Genomic DNA, 23,120 nt, shown 5'->3' with positions numbered 1-23,120 from the left:
ACAACATGGGTTCAATCCCCAAATGGACCGTGCCGCCATACGTAGGACTGACTATCCTGCTATGGGGGGGAAATCAATTAGTCACTGAAAGCCAAACCCACAAGTGGTGCAGGCAGACCTTGACCGACAACGGTTGTTGAGCCAAAGAAGAAGAAGAAGAGATCGCTAAAGCTAAAGAAATAATATACAGTTAAATCAACATCACTTCACTTAATATTGCTACTTCAAATCTAATCTACTAATACTAATCTAACTGGAGCTCAAACCACGAGACGGCGTTTGTCTTTCACACTATCACTCAAGAGCCGCATCGTACCGATGTCATGAATTGAAAAGTATAAAGACCCACCAAGTTCGGTACACGTTCTTAAAAAGCCTTAATGTTCCATGGTCAACTCTACACATAGTGCTAATCAGCCACAAAATTCCTAAGAATGCCATGTGCTTGTTAAAAAACTTTATGGTTCCATCAAGTACCGTTTCATGTCTTAATAACCCACAAAATACGACATCGGAACGATTTTTCGTTTAACAGCCTCAAATCAGAAGTGAAGTACGAACTGGCTATTTGGAAATCGTCAAAATCTTATTGTATATTACAATAAAATCTTTGTTAAAAATAGGATATGTTGTTTATTTTAGAGCATTGTAGTTATACTATAATAAGAATGCAATGACTTTGTTCCAAACAAAAATTGTGGTACAAATTCATTAAATTTATTTTCTTGACGTCGGTTAACTGGTGCAAAAGTTTTGCTCGTAAATAGTTGAATATTTTTATTGGTTTGATAATGTTACGGGTCTTTAAGGTGTGATTTTATGCGATTCCTACTTATGAAACAAGTAAGCACTGCAAAAGAAACGAGCAAAACGACCGTTTTGCTACAGAAAGATACAGTATGTATGCGTGTAAAGAGAGCGTTTTGGTGAAAGTTTTGGAAATTCGCATACTTCGTGCCAATGAGACAACCGTTCCAACATGAGAGTCGCACGCAGCAGTCCATGAAGGTTCACCCGTACCAAAAGGGTACGGCGGGAAGGTCTCGCAGGGAAGTAGGTCACCACCGATCGACGAAGCAGACAAGATCCCGATCCCGGCGAATCTCGTGAACCGAGTCCAATACATTTTTGGGTAGCCAGTAGGTGTGAGTGTGCGCAGGCGAAATATAATATGCAGTATCTCGAAAAAGGAGTCCGGGTGATATGTGCCAAAAATGTGCCGAAACTACACCAGTGTAAGGAACGGGACGAACACGAGAGTCCGCCGAGAAAGGTGGCTGCCGTTGTCGTTAGCCACTTTGGGGTTTTATAAATCTCGTTTTCATTGCAGCACTGGTCGGGGTGACTGCATATTCAAGTGCAAGCAAGCACAGCATTTAGCGCACGACAAAAAGGTGACGCAGAGAAGAAACGAAGCATAACGAAATGCGCGGAGTAGTGCAGTTGTGTCTTGTCTGGTTTAACCGTGTCGTATGGTGCTCTTTCCACCAGGCAAAAGGCCATTGAGGTCAAGTAATGATATAAGTTGATAGTATTGAACAAGGAGTGACCCTTAAATATCCGTCAAATTTTGTTCATTTGTAAGCATTTCGTGGAATGGTAACTGATTTTAGATCAATTTCCTTAGTGCCTTATTAGCGGCTGATTTTTATCGTAATTTGTTTAGGTTTGCTCATATTTTTGCAATATTTAGGTGAGGTTTAAAAATATCTACTACAAGAATGGGGAGATAACGCTAGTGTTTTAAGAGAATATTTTTTTGCATCCACCGGTAAATAGCATTTGATAAGCTATTTTAGTTACGGACTAAAGTAAAATATCTCAAATTTCTTTGCAGCAAAATAGCTCCGATTCCACTTAGAAAAGCGAAATAATCTCGCTATGACGTGATGCTAGAGGAATGTGTAAACAATCGAAAGTGAAACATCTGGCTAGCACTGGGAGGAAAATGCCAATCCATATTATCAAAAGGTCCGCGCAGCAAAAATGACACCAACGATGAATGAATTGTAAACATTGGCTCGAAAAGCTAACAAACACATCGACACGATGTGTCGAATTAATCTACATCGAAAGTCTCTTTTTCTGATCAGCTCCCCGCACTATACGAAATCCTATATTATGCCCTCCCACATCGACCTGTCCTGTACAGGATGTTGAAAAATAAAACTTTTCCTCACAGCTTCTCATTTCTGGCTTTTCAATGCATTTTTTATATGGTTGCGCGTGCTCGCACACACGCGCTACAACAGGCTTCGTTGCGATGGAATGATGGATGGGTTATAATTACAACAGCATTCCAGTAAAGTGTGCCGTGGTCACGGTTCGCGGTGTACAGCACACCATGTGTTGCTGTCCTGCTGCATACGCGCGTTTGAGATTTGAACAGATTTTTTTTTTGCCTTGTCGTCAACTACTAATCCATCGTAGAACGTATGTGATTTTTTGGTAGAGTAGAACGTTTGTGTTTGGCTGGTGGTCTAAATTTGCGGAAGCTGTCAGCGAGTCGGATGTTTCGCTTAAGTTTCCCAGATTTGCTCGTAATCGTATCGTGTTGGTGTTGATCTGTTTGGTGACAACATAACGATGACACATGTTTATCGCGTTAAGGAGTGGGAGCATTATTCGGAAACGCATGGTAACCGGCACCAGCTTTTCACTATAATAATCTAGAAAGAACGGCTTGATTTAAATACTTTCTAGAGTAATTTATTGAAAGTAATCCTATTTTGCAATATTGGTGTTGTATAGTAAAATATTTTTCTATTGCATTATATACGGCCTTCGATAGTGAATGGAGTGAAATTACAGTGAATACAGGGAATTATTTAATAACTTAATGTTCTGCGACGAGTCTGGAATAATATAAGTTGGCGAAATGTATGCAACATGCAGAAGGGAATCCTGTGGATTGAAAAATGTATGATAAGTGAAAATGTGTATTTCAGATTTAATAATTTTAAGATGTTGACCTTCTTCTTCTTCTTCTTCTTTGGCTCAACAACCGATGCCGGTCAAGGCCTGCCAACCCACTTGTGGGGTTGGCTTTCAGAGACTTATTGATTTCCCCCCATAGCAGGATAGTCAGTCCTACGTATGGCGGCACGGTCTATTTGGGGCTTGAACCCATGACGGGCATGTTGTTAAGTCGTACGAGTTGACGACTGTACCATGAGACCGGCTATAGATTACCTCAAAATCTGTTTAATAAAGAATCACATAAGCACATTTTCGAAACATATTCGAAAAATATATTAAAAATAGGTTGTCAATATTCGAGATTCGGCTCCCAACCGAATCGCAGCCAGTAGACGTCTAGCCGGATAAATAATACAAGTGTAATTGTCTGTAGAAGACTCGCATCACCACAAAACGTCAGAGGATCCTGATCATTCCTAGGTACTAGGACTCTCCGGAGGAATATGTCCGATAATCATGACCAATTCATGATGTAAAGCCAAAATAGAATTGAAGGTCAGACATGCAATCAACACATACGTTCTGAAGAATTTGGTGCAACAATGAACAGGAGTCAATAATCAACTGAACAATACAGTTATTGACAATTTAAATGTTTTCTAAGTAACTCATGTTTGTTGACAGTGGTTGATAGCATCATGGTTAACACGGTCAAAACATACACTTACACCATTGCTGAGATACCTTTCTGCGTCCTTCCTCTATTTATATTCCTCTTATTATGGGATTCATGCAAACACGGTTATTAAATCACTGGTGTGATGGAATTTATTTGAGAATGTATATCTGCAAATATCCGGCATTGTTGCTGCACATTGCACTTTTGCAGTTCTATCTGCGTTTACTATGTGTTTATGCACATAGTGCAATGGCTAGAAAATGCCTCAACCCTGTGTGGATAAACAGAAATCTCAACCTCTCGGCTTAGCAGGAAATAGGACATTTCTCACCAAAGACTCCCCTATCCTATTAGATTCCTATTCCCTGCAGCTCTAGGCTGACAGCTGGAAGAAAACCTGTTAACCATACCATATATTGTAGATAAAGCGACCATAAAAGTCTCTATAGACTGGGCTAATCGTTTAGAATAATTGTTTTCCTTCCCTTCAGTGTACCTCCTTGTCCAATGTCCTGTGTCTTAGTATATATTCCGGTTGTCTATGAAGACTGGCGTTTTCCCAACTGCTCAGCAATTCATCAGCATCCCTTTCTCCTGCTGTATGCATAGTGTATGCTTTCTAGTGCCCCAGCGAAGTGGAAAGTAGTTCAGAAACGCTTGTCAACCACCGAGCTCTTGGGAAATGCTCCCGAGAGGATGATGAACTACGCAACGACTTTTGTGTGATGGTGGGCGAGCTGCCGTATCCTTATCCTGAGCTGGGGAAGTGTTTGTATTAGTCAATCCTCGCCATCCTACCCCTCCTACCTCTCGCTTGGACCAATGACGCACGAAAACATCCGCCAGGAAAGAGTACGAGCATCTATTCAACATCTCACTAGATAATATCTTCTAGTTCTTTATGTGCTCAGCTCATGATGGGAAATAAAGTTGTTCTCCATTCCTCGCTGTTTTAGCCACGCAGCAGAAGCCGAGAAATACTTCCCACACGTTGACGCAAAACTCCCTCCGTTTGCTTTCATGAGCGGGTTGTAAAAGAGACCGAAATTTCCCATTACGCCAAGAATCTGAGCATCTTTTCGAGCTTGTAATGCCTGTGGCTTTACAAGCGCCACCACCCTACCGCATCTATAGAATCTTTGTGCAAGAGTTCCCTACGCGCTGACCTCGTTTAAACTTCAGCATTTGTTTCTTCCTGTTTCCTTCCTGAAGCCAGTGTTTAGCGTGAGGCATTCGACACATTTCGTTCGTAAAGAGAACGCTTCTTCCAAAGAGAATCCTTTCGCATACTGGCTTCAGAATACGGATGAACTGGTCAAACAGGCAGGAGGCCGACAGTTGGACACTTTCGGCGATCAATTTTCACATCTACTACACTACGCAACACATCGTATGATACTTTGATGTCAGTTCGGTGCCAACAACAAGTTAATAAGTGGTTACACGAAGTTAGTCTCTTGTTATATCATTAGTTAGGTAAGATCGTAATTTTGGTGCCTATTAGATCTTGTTCCACAAAAAGCGTACCGTTCTTCTGCTAGTAATAGTATTAATTTTAGACGGTGTTGTAACGAAGAGAAAGGCTGCAGAAGGTCTGACATCCTTATTAATGGTACTCGTATGGAGACCAGCATTCCCCAACTGTCAATATTGGATATGGGACTTATGTAAAAGCTTTATAGTGTAATCACGCTCTCGCATCGAAAACTATTCTTTTTAAAGATACTCACAAAGAAAAAAACACCTATAATCTTTTTTATTTTAAATATTTATAAATCATTCTTTCCTATCTTTTCAGGTATGTTGAATCGTGTTCTAGTGTATTTGCATTTTTCCAGCATTGCACGGAATCTACTGTTATTCAAAATCCATTAATGATACGTTGTGTAAGTATAAATGCTGTCTCCACTTTAAATTAGTGTCAATTGTACTCAAATGAATGCTGTATCCGATTAACTAAAACGTCAAGTTCAATGAAATGATTCTCAACGTACGTGACGCAAATCGGCTTTCATTAGCTTTAGTGCGCGTTGTTGCAATTCTTTAGCAATGCCGGTAAGAATATCGCCCAATTGATATAGGCTCCTTTTTGGGTTGTACATTTCCCTTGATTATAGCTTGCCTTTTTTATGAGGGAGTTCACTAATATCCCACGATGGTTCGCTGGCGCCTGGTCAAATGGGTCGAAAATTCGTAAACAAAAGCGCCTATCGTCCTGCGAAACCTGCACCAAATTATGTTGTTCTACCAGTACGAATGCCGCAATCCTGGAACGTTTGCCAAATAAAAACGAACTCAAATGATGGCGGAGGTGCAACGTGCGTAATAAAATATTATGATAATGGAGAAGTTGTCTTTTGGTGTTGCTGTCGCTCGGAAACTGGGGCTTCATTTCCGCACGATATCTGCTTGTACGTGTTAAAACCGTGGGCTTTTTGTACGGCTTTTTGTGGGCTTTGTTTGAGGGACTGTAAAAGCCAAAGTAGAGTAGGCAAGCATAAGCAACGTGTAATCGTCATGAATATTGCTAGCGTTTGACTATGGATCAGTGTGGTACATCGATTTTCGGTACAGATTTTGATTTCATCTTGTGTCCTGGTTTAGTGTCTGGGATAAGATATAGTTTGCAGCCCCTCAAGTAACTTGAAATTTACATCAGTTGTTTAAATCTGAATAAAAATATCCCACCTTAACATTAGTACTTTGAAGCCAAAACTCTTTCTAGGGTGTTTTATATATTTTCATTAAATCACTCTTCAGTTTCATACGTAATTCATCCTACATTGGAGCTAGTTTCTTGAATAAAACTAAAGTGTGCAAAAACGTTAGGCTCCTCACATTAATTGAGCATCGTGTCACTTAAATTGTTATGCTTAAATTTCTTAAATTTTTAACTCTTTTAAGAGATTTTTAGTTACTGTGAACATTGAGCGTTTCTTTAAATATTATGGTACGGGTTGTGTGACAACTTTAAATGCAAAATTATTGCTTTTGGTACTTGGCGGCCGTAATCGCAGTCTCATGTGTTTAACAGCCGATTTAAGAACGCTAGGCACAGAGGCGAGGAATATGTTTGACATTCACAGCGAATGTTTCAGTCTTCAAGGTAAGGAAGAAAAGAAACATGAGATATTCCCATCTCACAGTACGGACCGAAGGGAAATACGAACTCAAAACGGAATCCCGAACGTGCCCGACCGAAAACCGAACAAATTACGCGATGTCTAAACGAACTTCACGTCAAAGAGAGGTGAGAAAAAAGAAACACCACGCAAAACAAATAACATGATGCTGTAAGCCAAAAGTGTGTAGGGGTTTTTTTTTTCAAGAAATGTGATATTTTATACACTAAAGTAACATTGTTTGCTATTTTATTAATATTACATTGTGAGGGCAACGACATAACAAGGATTTATACAAATCAAGCCAACAAGGACAACGATAGTGTACTGCTCAAAGTAAATAAGCTATCAAGAAATAAATCCATGCTGGGTTATGTTAATTTGAACGTACCTCTTGCTGCTCAAACGTAAGCTACACTTCATGGCTATACCTTCATTCCTAGTGAGTGGATGCTTAGTGAGACAAATAAATGAGAGTATGCGCTGCTCACTACGCAGCACGAAACGACGACGAAGCACGAGCCAAGCGCAAGTCGGGTTCGGTGGGTTTGGCAGTCCTCGGCCGGCCAGCTTCGGATCAGTTGAGTTTTCTTGCATCTGTTGAACGGTCGTGGCCGTTTTGCTTCTCCAGTGCTCAGAATAACGTATTGCGTGTGAACTCATCGGAACTCGAGCACCCGCGGTATAGCTATCAACAAAACAAACCCCCTTCCCGTGTGTTGCGTGTCACGAGATTATAAAAGGTAGATTACGTCGGTGGTTCGAGCTTGTGTATGGTGTTCTTTTTTTTTGTTTTACGCCGCACAGCGAGCGAGCGAGAGTGCGATTGTTGGGTGGAAGTTCTAATTGCGCATTTTAAACACATTCCATCGTAATGTGGCGGTTACTCCTCGTATAGAAATATGGTATTGCTGCAGTCGCGAATTGGAAATGATCGTGTAAATTTAATCTCTTGCAAATGTTGGTGATTGTGCAATGAAAAGGTGACGAAGAAGCGAAATAGTAGCTGTTGGATTTATTCAAATTGCATGCTCTAGTTCACGATACATGTGCGGCTGGCCAGAAGGCCGAGCGAAGCGGTTGCATGTAGATATGAGTGCATACAACATCCATCCTACCAGTGTTTGTGTATTGTCGATTCTCGCCCTGCTCTGGAGCAAAATGTAATGAGGAATACGAAGCGGGTCATTTAATGTGATTAAGCAATCGTGATAACAAGTTCCATTTTCTCATGAAGGTGCCCTCATGCCTTCGCCATCTATAATAAAGGCGAACGAGAGTGTGCCACTCTGTGTTTGTTTCGAAATATGTTCCTGATTGGATAAAAATGTATATTTTCTCCACGCTTGACGTGCGTTCCGGTGCTGTTGGTGGTGTTGATTATTAAAAATTCATTTCATTTTCACCGTGTGTGTATGTGTGTTCATACTTGTCGGTATGCGTGTTTTTGCGAGAGCGGCATGTTTGTGCTATGGTCATGAAAAAGGTCACTTTTCTGGTGCATCAGTGCAGAATCCTTGTGCTACAGCATAAGCCGTGTTACGGGTGAATTAATACCCCATCATCAAACATATTTCATCGACATCGAAAAAGTATTGTAGTGTGCGATCTGATAATAGGAAGGCATATTATCGTATCAGGTGTTTCGTTTCGCCGATTGTCGAAAGTTGGTGCACTGCGTTGTTTCCTGTTTATCTCCCTCTTTCTTCCTCTCTCTCTCTTTCTCTCTCTCTCTCTCTCTCTCTCTCTATCGCTCTCTCTATCTCTCTCTCACACACACACCTATTACCTATTTATCTCCCTCTCTTTCTCCTTCTTTCTATCTATAAATAATCAAATTTTCTTTATCTTTTTGTTCTTGTTTTTCAAACTCGAATGAATATAAGTTTTTCAATTGAATTTCTTTCTTTAATGTTTACGCGTGCTGTGAAAATTGAGCCAGTTTTAATTTGGTTTAGGTCTGCTTTTTTATCGTTTATGATAATAGTAATTCAGCGAAAAAGGTGTGTTTTCTCGTGGCTGAAAATTCAGGTGATAAAGTTCATCAAAGAGGTGCATCGTGGTGGTCTCGTGCAAAAGTGCAGTGCGCTAAGTACGCAAAGTGATTGAATTATACAAGGTGCAGATTAAAATCCCTCACCTCCCCTTTATACGTACGTCACAGTGTCGATCTTGCGGATATTTCCTCAGTGCGAATTTAAAGTTTCTCACGGGAAATGTGAGTCCAAGTGGCTGCCGCCGTCGTCTTATCAGTGTCGCCGATCGAAAAAACCTCCTGTTGGTGGAGTTTACTTATGTTGTGCGATGTGAGTTTGTAGGGCGAAAAGTGAAATAAAGTAAAAAGAAGCAAATATCCCAAAAGAGATAGCATAGGAAAAGCAGGATCTTAGCCCAGTGGTTCCAAAATAAAGCAAAAAAAAAAAGAAAAAGGTGTGCACTTTTTCGCCTGGCAGTGAATGTCGTGGAATTTAATTAAAAATAATTTACCTCTGGTAACTTATCACTTGGTGTCTGTTTGGTTGTCAGACGCCGTATGGTGTATGAGGTGTGTATGTGCTTGCTTCTACTGGCCAGCAATCGTGGATCGACAACCAGTTTTCAGCACTTGCAGCGCATTACATTCGTGTTGGATTATTGGTTGGAGTAGCAGTATCTAGTAGCTTTAAGTGATATGTGAGGTTAAAGTAAAGGTTCAATTTGTGCTTCGAGCGGAAAAAATATAATCCGAAGAATTGTTTTATCAACCGTGAATATTCTATCGAACAAGTGTGTCCTAGAACATCAACACTAGGATCCCCCAGGAGTAAATGATATAGTCAAGAATCGAATGGTTTGTAAACATCTCTCTCTCTTTAAACGGCCATATAGTGCATACCTCGCGTGCTCGATATTTTGACCAAATAGTTATATACTGTGTATTTTATAGATATCAAATTCACTGCATTTTTACAAAGACATGAAATAGTTCTACATTTGATACCGATCATGAATGTATCATTTAATTTCTGATCTTGGTCCCTTTGGATGTGTAATGTGAAAATCTTAAATTTCCCCCTGTTTTTATTGGAAATATTAATCAACCGTGTTGTATTTTACTTTCCTAATTGACAATTGTGTTTCACCAGATTTGATTTCGACAGTCGTGTTCAAGCAATCATGCATCGCAAAATTATTTTGTTTTTCAACCCTTCGGCGTTCCATAAACTTGTTTAAGGTTGAAATAACCTGAACTGAAAAACTGAGGCTAGTTTGGTGCATGGCATTTTGGGCAACGAATGTCAAACTCTATTTAGAAGAATAGTTGAAATCTTGCAACCTCTATCTTCTAGATACATAAAATTGTGTTACTACGAAGAGTATCGAGAAAGAACATATACTTGATGATTTATTTCGTCGTCCGTTTTATAAAGCTATTTTTATTAGCATTATTGCATTACAAGCATTACTATGAAAAATCAATCCAGTCACAAATAGGCAACCCGAGTGGCTTTCTGTTACTGCTCATCGTTTTTATGTTTGTATGTTTAATGTATGAAGATTTTGTTGGCGCTGTTGCGGTGCACCACGTTCGTAATGTGACAATTTATGTTGTGACATAAAATTCTCTTATCCTATCCGTCACCTTCCCTTTCTGTGGTTTTCCAATTCTTCTTGCATTTTGGATTTTTTGTCAGTTTGTCTTTTTTTGATCCTATTGAAGTCAAATAGGTGCCCAAAAAAGTATAAGAAATAAGCTCCCTCAACAGCAACCAGTTTTGTCGCTTCGTACTTGTCCGTATTTTTTGTGATTTTCTCCCGAGAGCTCCATGGCCAAACCTTACATACTACAAACCATCCGTTTTTTCGCTCCCCATTTCATCATTGTGCTCCATCTGAGTTGGCTCCTTTTTGCTACGAAAGTGTTGAAAAACAATCTGTTTTTCACTGCCAAACCTTACTCTTTTCATTGCTTTTGGTCGCGCGCATCATTTTATCGGAATTTATTAGTTTGCTTTGCTCGTGGCAGCAATGGTGATTTATGCTGAGCGCTGACGAAGAAGCGTGCAACACCCGCATGCACCCTGTCATGTTAATGTAGTAAGAAAGTGTATGGAAAAGTTTGCTTGTGTGATGTATGTGTGCAAGAGCTCTCTAATATCCGTCTGAGCTGCATGACGGAACGTTGAATGGGACCGGTTCTAGAAAGACGTAGTAACATATTTACTTATAATTTGTTGCCGCAGGTTGTCACTGATCATAGCGTTGAAATGTGTTATCTGCCGTCACTGGTAACTTTTGAAGTAAAAGATTTTACGGCAACCGAATTGCTTCTGCATGAAGTTTCACTGTTAAAATATTTTTATTGGCATCGGCAACACTTTCTTTGTCGAAACGATTCAATACAATCTGGCTTTTGTGACAACAATGACAGGTACTTTATAATATCAAAGTGAATTTGAACATAGGTTTTGTTTCTTTTTGGACGTTAAAGGCTTGGTTAGCTCCTAACATTTTCCAAACATTGTTCCATGCCATGTAAATCCAAGCGTAATAGCATTAATAGTCACTGCATCACTATTTTCAAGAGCATGTCGTTTCATCATCCCCGCAATCAATCATTCAATCAATTTCTTCACTCATTCAAAACACATAGTCTAGTAAAGTGATTCTTCATCGTGATCGTTGGTACAAATCTACTACCTTCGTGTTTGAATGAAATATAAGAATTGCATGCTACACAGCAGTAGCACTATTCTGCCGTTTACGAAATTCTTTCATGTGCATACGGAATGATAACACGAACCCTAGAGCATCATCGGTCGATAATACGAATTATTATGCATGACATGCAAGTGGAGTAAACAAGCAGAAGGAGATGGTGGGAAGTAAGTAGGCACAAATAAAAACCACGGCAATAGAGCACTTTGCAAGATTTCAAGCGCGCGCGATGTCATGACATCTTTCAGTTATTGAGTTTTAGACTTCGGATCGTCACGTCCTTCGTTCGTCCTTTTTTCAATCATGGCGATTGGTTTTATATAGCAAAATGGATCTAAAAGGATTTGATGCAACGTATATCTCCCAAAAGGGCGAACGATATCAACTGCTTTTTTTTAATTATATCTTTCTTGATGCTCCCATGTGTGTCTTATATTGCTACAGGAAAGAAACTTTATCAGGGATGCTTGAAATGAAGATATTTCCAACGCTTTAGAAGTTTGGGTTGTATTTGACCGAATGATATTATTCTGAACACGTTTTGAATCCGATCGAAACCTATGATTGATTTGTAATCCAATGTTCGAAATATGTCCCTTGAACATACGTACTTCAGATACGTTCAGAGCTCCGTAATTATACTTCTTCATTCAAGATACACCATTTGTAAGTGTATGTATGTATCCGAAGATATCTCACATATTATAAAAAAATCATTTGTAGGCTTAAAATTTAAATTTTCAAGCAGAAAGTTCAAACAATGAATATAGGTTTATGATAAATAATGGTAACGCACTAAATTAACTTGTACGTACTGCAAGTACAGGTGGAAAGAAGCGACAAATTTGGTAATGTAATTGCAATTTAAGCAAATGAACGACATGCTGTCCACTACTGCCCTGTGATCTAATTCTAGCAAGAGTTCTTCTTAGCGGTTGCATCCGAAGATTGTAAAAAACTTTTTTTTTATGAAAAACTTTTCCCGTGCAACAACTTGTGAAGTTTTCGGTCGCTGGTGGAATGTTTGCGGTTTCTTTCTACTCGCAAAATGTGGCGTGGAACCATTCGGCCAACTGTGTCGAGGCATCCGTACGACCGCCTGGTAGTACATAAGCTTTCCACTGCCTAACGAAACGGTTTGTTTTTACGCGCCTGTTTTTTGTGCACCGTAATGTGTAGCAGCACGGGCTTCAAGACACTGGTATAATAGTGTTTTATTCGGCAAAGAACTTAGGGAATGTAAATGACGGTTTGATGGTGGTCCGCGTATATCTGTGGCCGTGCCGAGCGAATGGTGCTTTAAACCGAAACCGCGTCGCAAAGCATGGTAGAAGTAAATGAAAAATGAACACACTTAGAACGGGCGAGAACTGACAAACCATGGTAGGCCGGAAGCGCTCTGCTGTCTGGTTCTGGTTCAGATATAGAGCGCGCATGAGAATCAGTGGCTGGCTGCGCCTAGGTTGCTTCACCCTACCTCGATCTTATAAGGAAAGTTTTATGTTAATTATTTCTCACGAAGCTTTCTGGTGCTTCCATTATTGCTCCGCGGCGGCTTCAAGCCTTCCAGAGGTGACTGACTGGTTGACGAGCGGATCTAGGCACGATTTGTACACCTTTCCTTTATTTATTCTGTTCCTTTTCGTTTATTTCTGTGGTTGCTTTCGAGAAGAATCTCGATCGCTAATGGTCTAAGTCGGACGGTGGTTGTCAAAAGGCGGAGAGTGTAAGCAATTGTGTGAGTCCACGGAAAGTCAGCGCACTTCTCAGCCTTTCGATAACCGCACACTTCTTTCGATTTGAATTCCGAAAGTTCAGTTCGTGAGCAACGGTTCAACGGCAAGTTTTGAACGTCGTTCACGGTTTATTAACCAGGGATTGGTGCACTCGCGCGTTGTCCATTTGAGTCTGGTTCTCGCGTCGTTTCCTGAAAGCCATGGACGTAATTTCCACTTCTGCATTTTGAAAAGCTTGAAAGCATCCATTTGTATGGGGAAATGTCAATGTTGAGGCTGTGTTGGCTGGAAATGAGAGTTGTGGAGAAAGGGGGTCCGTAAATGACACTTCATCAAGTGACAAAAGTTATCTATCGTGAAATGAGGTATTCTGACGTGGTGTTTTCAAGCAGTGAAACAATCTTTTTAAAGATAATAGATAAGAAAGTGTCATCATCATCATCTTAATCATTCTCTGGGAAAAGTAACCGAGTTTTGTTTGTTCTATATCGAAGGAGCATTCAAACCATATCACTAAAAGCATGTACAGTTCACATGTATTTTATAATATTCGCAATAGCATCATTAGTTTGCAGCCAATTTTCTCTGTTTCTTGTGCTTGCTATAAACATTATTATCTAGTGTAATGTATGCTAACGAACTTTCTCGACCGCATTGACTTTGGACGAAAAGATGCACACATTATCTGCTGTTCAAGAAATACCTGTTTAAGTTTATTTTTCATGCAATTTTCGCTAGGTTACTTTCACGTTAAATGCAAACTAACTGTTGTTCGCCCGTGGAAGCTGAAATGCATGGCTGTTTCCCACAAAGTCAAACTTTTCACATCTTGAACGCTGTTGGATCGTTGTGTCAGGTTGTTCGCTATCCCCCGATCCGGGTGTCGGTGGAAAGCGGTGGGGCAAATCTCACCATGAATGCGAAACGTGACAAATTATGGATAGTATCTTCGCGTTGTGGACCGAGCTGTACTGTGTGTGCATGGAGGACCCAGGGAAAAGGAGGCAAATCTCTTACCACAAGAATTGCAATGGCAGCAGGTCGTCGATCGTGTCTGTTTGTCGATGGGCAAGAGCACAGAGTAGAACGCGAGTGAGCAACCTCATTCCAGCGCTTGTAACAGCAGTAGCAGTAAAAGCAGCTAAAGCATAAAGTTGTCTTCTTTCTGTTTCTACGTTCTCCTCGCCGGTTACACCGGTGGGTGGGAAGCCAATTGTTTCGCCTTTGTTACGGCGAGTTTAGATTTTAGTTGCAATGAATACCGCTCGCTTGACTACCTTTCCACTGATGCCAGCTTCGCCAGTGCCCTTGGCGTAGGGAAAGTGCATTGACTTATTTCGTACTAACTTCTACCTGCATTAACATCCTCTCATCGTACAGTTAAAATCGAGCTGATTGAATTTTCTTGAAACATAAAAACAACGAGCTTTTAAATTTCTTATTGGTAGATTGTTGTGTAAATTAAATGTGTAGTTGATAATGTAGCTGAAAAAATCTATCCAGCTCTGGCGGACATTGGTAACTAGTAGACTGATGAATTATTTGATCTGCACACAAATGCGAAGAAGAAATGAATTCCGAACATCATCTTTAAGCAAAAACACGCCACGCAACCCGTGCGAAAAGTATGATGAAGCCTAAATAAACAATTTAAAATAGAAACACATAAACATAAATTTTCACATCGCGCACGCAGATCGGCTCATGTGTTCGGTGCAACATACGCGTACACGAGATCTGCCACCACGCGGCCATTCATTCTAGCTCCTCTTCCCATTCCGTTCCTCCCATCCGAAGGGCGACCTCCAAGGTCAACCGGTCGGTTTGGCTGATTGGCCTTTGCTGTGCTTCACCGTGCGCGACGACCTATCTCTATCGTTCGATTCCGCTGAAAAAAGATCGCTCTCTCTCTCTCTCTCTCTCTCTCTCTCTCTCTCTCTCTCTCTCTCTCTCTCTCTCGCGTTCTCTCTTTCTCTCTTTTCATGTTGTGAGATTTTTAGATCCTGGCGTGTCCTACCACAACATCCACGGTCACCATGGTTCGTTTTCTTCTGTATCTAGCAACTCGTTTTTCCTTCGAGAATCATTATGTTTGCCTCTTCCCTTGTCTGTTGTGTTCTATGCTCCCTGGCAGAAGAGCGTGCTACTCATGGCTAGCTGTGTAGCAGATTCGCGACAGGCAGCATATTGTGTCATATCTTTTAATCATGATCACGTACACATAACAACGACAAAGACGACAACGACGACGACGATGATGATGATATGACTGGACGGCACGCTGCGCACTGTCCATAATCTCACCGAATAAATCGAACACATTCTGTCGAATCATTTTCTTACATTTGAATTTTTCCAACCAGTAGCATGGTTCCCAGGGAGCAGCGATGTGCTTTCCAGAATTTCCTCGATTTGTTTAAAGCGTCACATCCTTTCGTCATGTTTCATTACGCTGAATATGTCCTTCAGGCTTTGTGCAGTACCTTTACCTCCTTTATATCATGCTGCTTGATACCCTTGTTCGTTTTCTGCAATCCATACTTACTTTATCATGATGCTTCTTTTTCAACGCGCTTGCACACGATCATGTGTGTAGGTATGTGTGTACGTTCTGTTAGTAGCTTCTCACGCCTTTTTATCTGCTGTTTGATTACGATAAAAAATAGCGAAGAAAAACAGCATTGAAAGCATCCATCCCGTCGGTGGCCTCCTACGAACCAGCGCTTAAGCGTTATGAAATATTTTCAATTTGTAGAAAATTATGCTCCTCCGGGAATACGGTTGGGTTACACGGTATTCTCTCTTCTCCGTGTGCCGTGCGCTAAGCCATCCAGTGTTATGAGGATGGGTGGTGGTCGGCGAAATATGGTATTAGATTGGGATTCCCTAACCCATGGTGAAGTGGTTAGAAATAAGAACGGTTGTCCCTTTTGCTTTTGGATCCAAAAATATGAACCCGACGGGTTTTTGCGGTTGGTGGGATGGAGTTGGCGCAAATAGCATATCTTTTACTCCACTTCTGTGTTGGCTAGTGGTTGACCTCCATTCGACCGATCGTCCGAACTATCTGCTTGTCGCAACGTACGTTCAGATAATTTCCTTTTTTTACAAATCGTTGACCAATATAAGGAACCGTATAGCTTATCTATGTAAGTTTATGCAAAGAGTTAATCTTTCATTGTCAATATAATGTTAGATTCCTTGTCTTGGGCTTATTCAATTTATTTTGAAAAGCTGTAATAAATCTGTTTGAAATGTACATAAATAAAGCACTTGTTCAGTAGCTTATAAGCATTGGATGGAATCGATCAAGTGATTATTTGAGCGAGCATTATAACTACAATGCATTGTTTAACACATGGCTTTATCCAAACCGAATTGCATGGTAACCAAATATAGCAGCTTTGAAATATTTCTACCTTGTTGCCTTCAAGGTCCTGGCTGTATTTCTCGTCATCAAGATCGTTTTCGATACAATCCGGTTGAGTCAGCTTCTGAAAACGACTGCAGTTGCTTGGTTGCTCTTGCAACATCTCTTCTCTGCTTCCTTTTCTGTCTGGTAAGAAGGACTAAATTGGAATTGCATGGTATATGGCAGACGTGTGTGCACGGTGGGACAATCCTTTTCACTTTTCGCGACAGAGAATGTGCCGGGAAATGTGTGTGTGATAGAGTTTTTTTTTTCTTATCCCGTCCTTCCTGGTTTGACGCTCCCTCTAGTCTAGTTTCAAATGTGTGTTAGTGAGCATTCCTTAGCAAGCCTCCCATTGTATATGCATATGTGTTTGTATAATCGTTAGCAATGGCTGCACTACATACGTTTTGCCGTGTATTTAACGCGACTTGGAAAGGAGGAAAAGAAGATCCAACCCATTGCTGGCGAGCAAATTCCAGTCTTCAGGGGGCTATATTTTCATTGTATGTGTGTCACACGAACGTGGTGTATGTGTACGAGTCCTTATATAACCGGGCTTTTCTGTGCAGTCATGGCGGTCCGGTTCCAACACATGGCGTATCCTTTTCGTCGTGTCTGAGTATCCGCGCTCTGTGCTCGATGTCTGTGTCCTTAAATGTCTTTTGCCGACAGACTCTCCTCAGCTTGCGTATATCACTCGGCCCTTCCCCCGACCCTCCATCTCTTGGAACATCGTTAGTCTGGGTTTTTTTTTAACATGCAACGGTTTATAAAGTTGGAGGAAACTCCTATCGAGGATAGCACACTGGCTCGGTACGTCTTTAGCATCGTCCGATGCTGATGGTCACCAGCTATGTACAGGTTTCTACTCGCTAGATGAATATCGCGAGACTATCGGGAGACAGTAGTATTTATGTTGTGTCTGTATTACTGCACAGTGTTATGCGTTTTGTGAAAGTGGAAATGTAACAGGACATGGGCATGTTAATAGACGGGAAGCTTTAAACATGTATTTCCAAACACACAAAAAGAGATGTTAATAAAGCGGCTATATTCTAAAAAATACGAATAGCATATAATATTCGATATATTCAGTGATACGGTCATCTAAGCCATTTTTACGAGAAATAACAATAAAATTCGATTTACCTCAACTATAAATTGTTCGTCATATAATGTGGTGCTTTTGCTTTTCTTCTTTTGATGATGATGATGATTAGTTCCGCCTCATTCCCCGACAATGGATTGAGAGGAACAAATGTATCACTAGGATATTCAAATTAATAAGACATTCTTCTTAAATAAATGATTTAAAAATAACAAAAACTAACTTCAATAGAGACTTTGTGGTCTCGATCATCCACCTTTTATATAGTTCGGAAAATGACAGTAGCAAACAATCTGCCTTTAATTAAAAATAATGAGATTATCGCTTAGAGCCTTCTTTTTTTGTGCCCTTTGATAGTAGAGTAGTTTGTTTGGTAAAAATAAATAAAATGCATTTTGCTAAACGACGTCAACCGATCGTCATCGCCAAAATGCATCAAACTACCACCAGCGTATGTAATTATATAGCTCAGCTGCGCGGTACCGCGCCAGAAAGGATGTCATTTTCTCTTCTATTCACTTCGTGTCGATTTAACACGCTTCTTCGTTTGCTACTTTGGGTAGATTTATTGTGGCACCTTAGCGACCCTTCGCGTGCCACGAGTTTAGTGTTGGTATAAATATTAAATAAAAAAAACGACTCCCAAACGAAGAACAAAACATGAGGAAAACAACAATTCACAACGCACAAACGCATGTTAGGGTAATAGAGGTGCGTCGTGCAACCTGTTCATGCATTTACCAGTACTGAAGACCCATTTACTTGATCAGTAAGCGGTATGGCGGAAGGTGATGGGTTCCACATGGTTGTGGCATACGAGAAAGGCTACTAAAGGCGAAGGGCACATATCAAACCAGACCGATCTTTTGTTGCTTTATTGTGTGCGGCTTCTTCCTGTAATGATGATCCTGCGGGATCGTGCTGCATATCGATTCCTATCATTCATTCGTTCATGCGGTTTTCCCCCTATTCGTGGCAGACGTCTACCGCTCAATTACCATCTGCCTGCTGTCGTGGTGGCGGTGGTGGCCCGAACATGCCACGTACCCATTCATCGTGTCAGCTGGCATACATTTATGTCTTGCGCTTCCGGTGCGGATGGTTCTTGATGCCGACAACCTGATCGTATCGATCATCATTGCCTATTAAACCGATCCACCGAGCATACTTTTGTTTCACTTATCGTGTATTTAAGAAAAAAGGTGAATTAAACGTCAGAATGGTTTCAATTTTCTTGCTTTGTTACGAAGCACACTGATCGAGAAAAGAGTATCATACTTGGTTGAAGTTTCATGATGCGTTAATGAAGCAATCTAATAAAATGAAAAAAGAAGATCAAATTACAATTTTGCCTAATTTAAACAGTCTAATGATCAGTAAAGGCTCAATTTATTATTGACATTCCGTAAAAGTTTTTAAAATACATTGAAAAGTCATTGATGCAATATTTAAGAATGTTGGTAAATTGTTGTGACAGTACACGAGGCTCCAGTCTGGGCGCAGTAACATTCATTTGCATACATTTCGTTTTCGCTTAATGACGAACGCTTGGGAAACCGCCAAGCATTATCAATGGTGTATTTGTTTGACTTGTGTCGCCGTTCAAAACCGCATCCCTGTCTGCGATACTGGCGGTATTTTGAACTGAAACCGATAAGAACGATGCAAAGAGTTCATTTTTTACGTTGTTAACCGAACCCTTTAGAAGCCCTGGTCCATTGGTAACCCTTTCTCAGCACATGCGGTCACTTGAGATTGCAGTGCGGTAGGTGGGACAAGACGGGCGGGAAGTTGGTTGAAATCAAAAACTTTAACTGTCAAACCTTCCAGACGGCAAACGCCATTCGCTCGCGCTTGTCGGACGCATATGTGCTAAAATGCTGATAAGATAAGAAGATTGTTTCGGGCTAAGGGGTATGCTCCTGGATCTGTACTAAATGGCATGAGTGTGTGTTGTTTTGTTTTATTATTATAAAACCGTAGTTTGCATGTATACCTTTTGTTCGTTTGTTTGTTTGTGAGTTTTATTTTTGTCGAGGCTTTACTTTTCTTGCTCAGTTTTCAATCCACGAGCTGCCCTTGCTGTTTTGATTGAATGAAGGTCTTTGGTATTAGGCTCTTTGCTGGTAGTCTGCATATATACTTAATTAAATGGACAATAGAGGCAATATTTTGATGCAATGATGTAATCAATCTAATTTATACAGTGAATTGTATTTGTATTGTATTGAACTTTATTCTACTCGCATATCAATTGTTCTTGTAACAAACAAAAAGACGTATTCTTCAGTTTATTGTTGTTGGAATTCACCCGTACTTGCCAAAAGAAAAATCGTTTTTTAAATATCATCATTGTTCTTTTAGATGACTAATCGCATAAATATTCGCTCACGATAAGATTACAAATAGCCTAGCTGTTTGCAGTCAAGCCTAAATCAATCCTGTTATTTATTGACCCGTTATCTCAAATTTCAGTAACCATCGTCAGTCAAGGGAACGGTCCTTCAATTGACAATTGGGTGATGTAGTACACCATTTTCGGTTTCTTTAAGTAATGTTCTATACCCGGAGTCAAACTTTTACCCTTGGTGAATAGTAATTTGATGATGATATCACGAAGATGATTTGAATAAGACTTAAGTTTACTTGCGTCAACGATCGACCATGAGATTGTTGACTTGATTGATAATCAGATTTGTTTAAAAGCATTAACCATGAAGTCTAAATCCATGTAAATCAAATTGAACAAAAATGCTTCACTTGTTAGAACGGCAGTTTTGGGACGGTTCGAATCATTGATACAGTATTGACTGTAAGTGTAGATTGAATTCAATAGAAGAGCAAGTGGATGAAATTATTGGCTTCCATTTTGTTTAAATCTGAACATGTCATTGCACAATGAGAATGTAGCATACATGGATTGACACCGGTTGATTGATCGGTACAATGAGTTTAATGTGCATGAAATCCTAACAAAGGGCCGATATCAGCAGCTGTTCAGGAAAAAATAAGAAACCTTGGGGCAAATTAAATTTATTTATTTACAGCCGAGCCGCTTAACACTTAACACGGGCAGGAGAATATAATAAAATCACAATACCGACCCGTACCACTCACCGAATCGACGTGATTTTCGAATTACAAAATGATTTACAACCCTCCAGCATATGGATGGGAGTGCTCAAAAAACCACAACAACGCACATTGGTTACGCACGAATCTCCCATAACGTTGATGGCGGTTAAATTTTTAGACCACCTTTGGGTGCTCATAGTGGCATTGAAAAGCTCAGTTTGGCGCTACATTTCTCACCGCCGTGTTTGTAGAGTACGGTAATTTGGGGGGGGGGGGGGGGGGGGGGTGTTAGTTTTGTAGGCATGATTTGTATCGCGTCTTGCTTTTCAGGACTGTGTAAAATACTTCATTCGCAGATTGTGGGTTTCAAATGCACTCAGAGCATGCATTTCAGGACGTGATAGACTGATTTACATAACACAGATAAGACTCGATGGATAAAAAGAGAATTGTTGATCACTCCATGGCTTCGAAGCTATTTGCATGAGCCTTCGTTTGTAACTGATAAATGCCTTAACACGTATAATAAAAGTCACCCGACGTACTTAATACACCGTAAGGAACGATTTATTTTGCCTGCATTTTATTATTTGCATGTCGGTTCAATCTAAATTTGCATACGGTGAGGCGTTTGAGATTGAAGGATAACACAACGTTATTTTCTTCTGCATTGTTTCTATTTGAAGAAAAACAAAAGAGTAACTTAGCTCTAATGGAGTATCGACTGTTGATATAAAAGTTATAAAGTCTTAATGACTTTGAATTGCCAATGGAAGCAGAAACGGGTGTCCAACTCAGCATCCTGTTTCGATTGCGTAAATAGTGGCTGTGAAGCCTTGTGATTCAAATCACCCATTAAACATTTATGACTCCATCGTAAAGCGTTTCTTGCTTACAATGAAGCGCATATTTCAAGCTCTGCGGGAGTGCTTGGAGGCCAAACGGACAAGGGATAAGTTTGTTGTCTCTTTATGATGATCATAAGCTCGGCAGGAATTTAAATCATAACGCTTCACGGCTAATAGGACAATATGTGCCTTGCACTTTTTGTTATATTAAATATACGATGAAGGTATAACAAAAAAAAAATACTGCTATATTGGATAAATGTCCTGAAAATCAGTCAAGTTTTGAACGTTTTTTTTAATAATCTTATTCGAAATGTATGTTGAGCAGTCACACTATATGTGTCATATTCAATCAAACGACTATATTCTGTTAGAAAATATTAAATTATTATTTTATTTGAATAAATATACATATTTGCATACTAAACACCTTGAAAGAGAAGTTGCTTTTAAATACCTCCCAAAACAGAGAGGTTTACAAAACCTAGACTTATGTATCGGCATGTCGCTGCAATTGCATTCCTAGTTCGCACCAATACCAACGGCATACATCGAAACCACTACCACTTGAGCATATGCAACGCAAATCAGCCACATTTACTATCGATGCTCAATCGGCGCCCGTGTGCACATTCCTCCGGCTTGCGAAATAACCTTCCTGGCGGGGCAGCTCAACAACAATCCGATAGATTGTTCGATCACTGGCGCAAAAGCTGGCACGCTCTTTTCCAAAGGAGAGGCAAAGGAATAGATAATCCTGGGTATATTGGGAAAGAGAGGCAGAACACTCGGGGTAGTTTACTATGGTCCAAGCGTCGCTGCATATCACCATTACAGTAAGGTGGTCTAGAGTTTGTCTGGCTACTTTTGCACCATACTACTGTGTAGATCGAAATTAGCCAAGATCGTTGCTCGCAGTGAACGACAAGGAGGTTGAGACAATAAATCGTAAAATAGTCGACGCTGGCGTTGCTATGACGCAAAGAAACGAGCTATGCCTAGTTTTATTGCTTCACTTCCGATTGAGCACCATTGGTTTTCAATAATTGAAAATGGCATGTGACATGCATACAGATCCATTTTTTCAGTATAACTTTTGTGCAATCATATACAAATAATGTTGCAGTTGGATTAATATAATCTAATAGCGATTTTTATCTTTTAGGTTAAGGGCTATTTTTCATCGTGTTTTATTTTACTATCAATTTTGGTTCAACTGTGATCAGATCTCGTGCAAATAAACAAAAACAATTTTAATGTCTAATTTCTGAACCATTTTTGATTATCCATTACAAAAATGATGGCTGACATTGAAAGTGCGCATAAAGGTGCACACACACAGAGTTACATTTCTACCGACGGCACTCGGCGCAATGTACGATAGTTCCTACGCCGCGCAATTTCCATGACGCGCAATAATTGCGCAATTACTATACATCTCCGCGACAATTTAGACGATCGTCGGAGGAAGGAATGGAACATTCTGGCTGCTGGCGCTTGCATATGGTCAGAAGGCCGAT

The 23,120-nt window shown here is 40.3% G+C and overlaps 1 protein-coding gene and 1 long non-coding RNA gene across 5 annotated transcripts in view; both read left to right on the top strand.

Moving 5' to 3' along the window:
• The window catches only part of LOC121589460, a 153,878-nt gene that overhangs the window by 55,666 nt on the left and 75,092 nt on the right, over positions 1–23,120 (top strand). The window lies entirely within an intron of this gene.
• On the top strand, positions 840–2,189 carry LOC121589462. Its single transcript, XR_006004312.1, has 2 exons — positions 840–1,235; positions 1,838–2,189. It is a non-coding gene; the product is annotated as an uncharacterized LOC121589462 (long non-coding RNA).

The sequence above is a fragment of the Anopheles merus genome, chromosome 2R (assembly GCF_017562075.2).
Source record: "Anopheles merus strain MAF chromosome 2R, AmerM5.1, whole genome shotgun sequence".
Taxonomy (NCBI): domain Eukaryota; kingdom Metazoa; phylum Arthropoda; class Insecta; order Diptera; family Culicidae; genus Anopheles; species Anopheles merus.
Note: the sequence above shows the minus strand (reverse complement) of the source record. Positions and strands in the feature narration are given on the sequence as shown.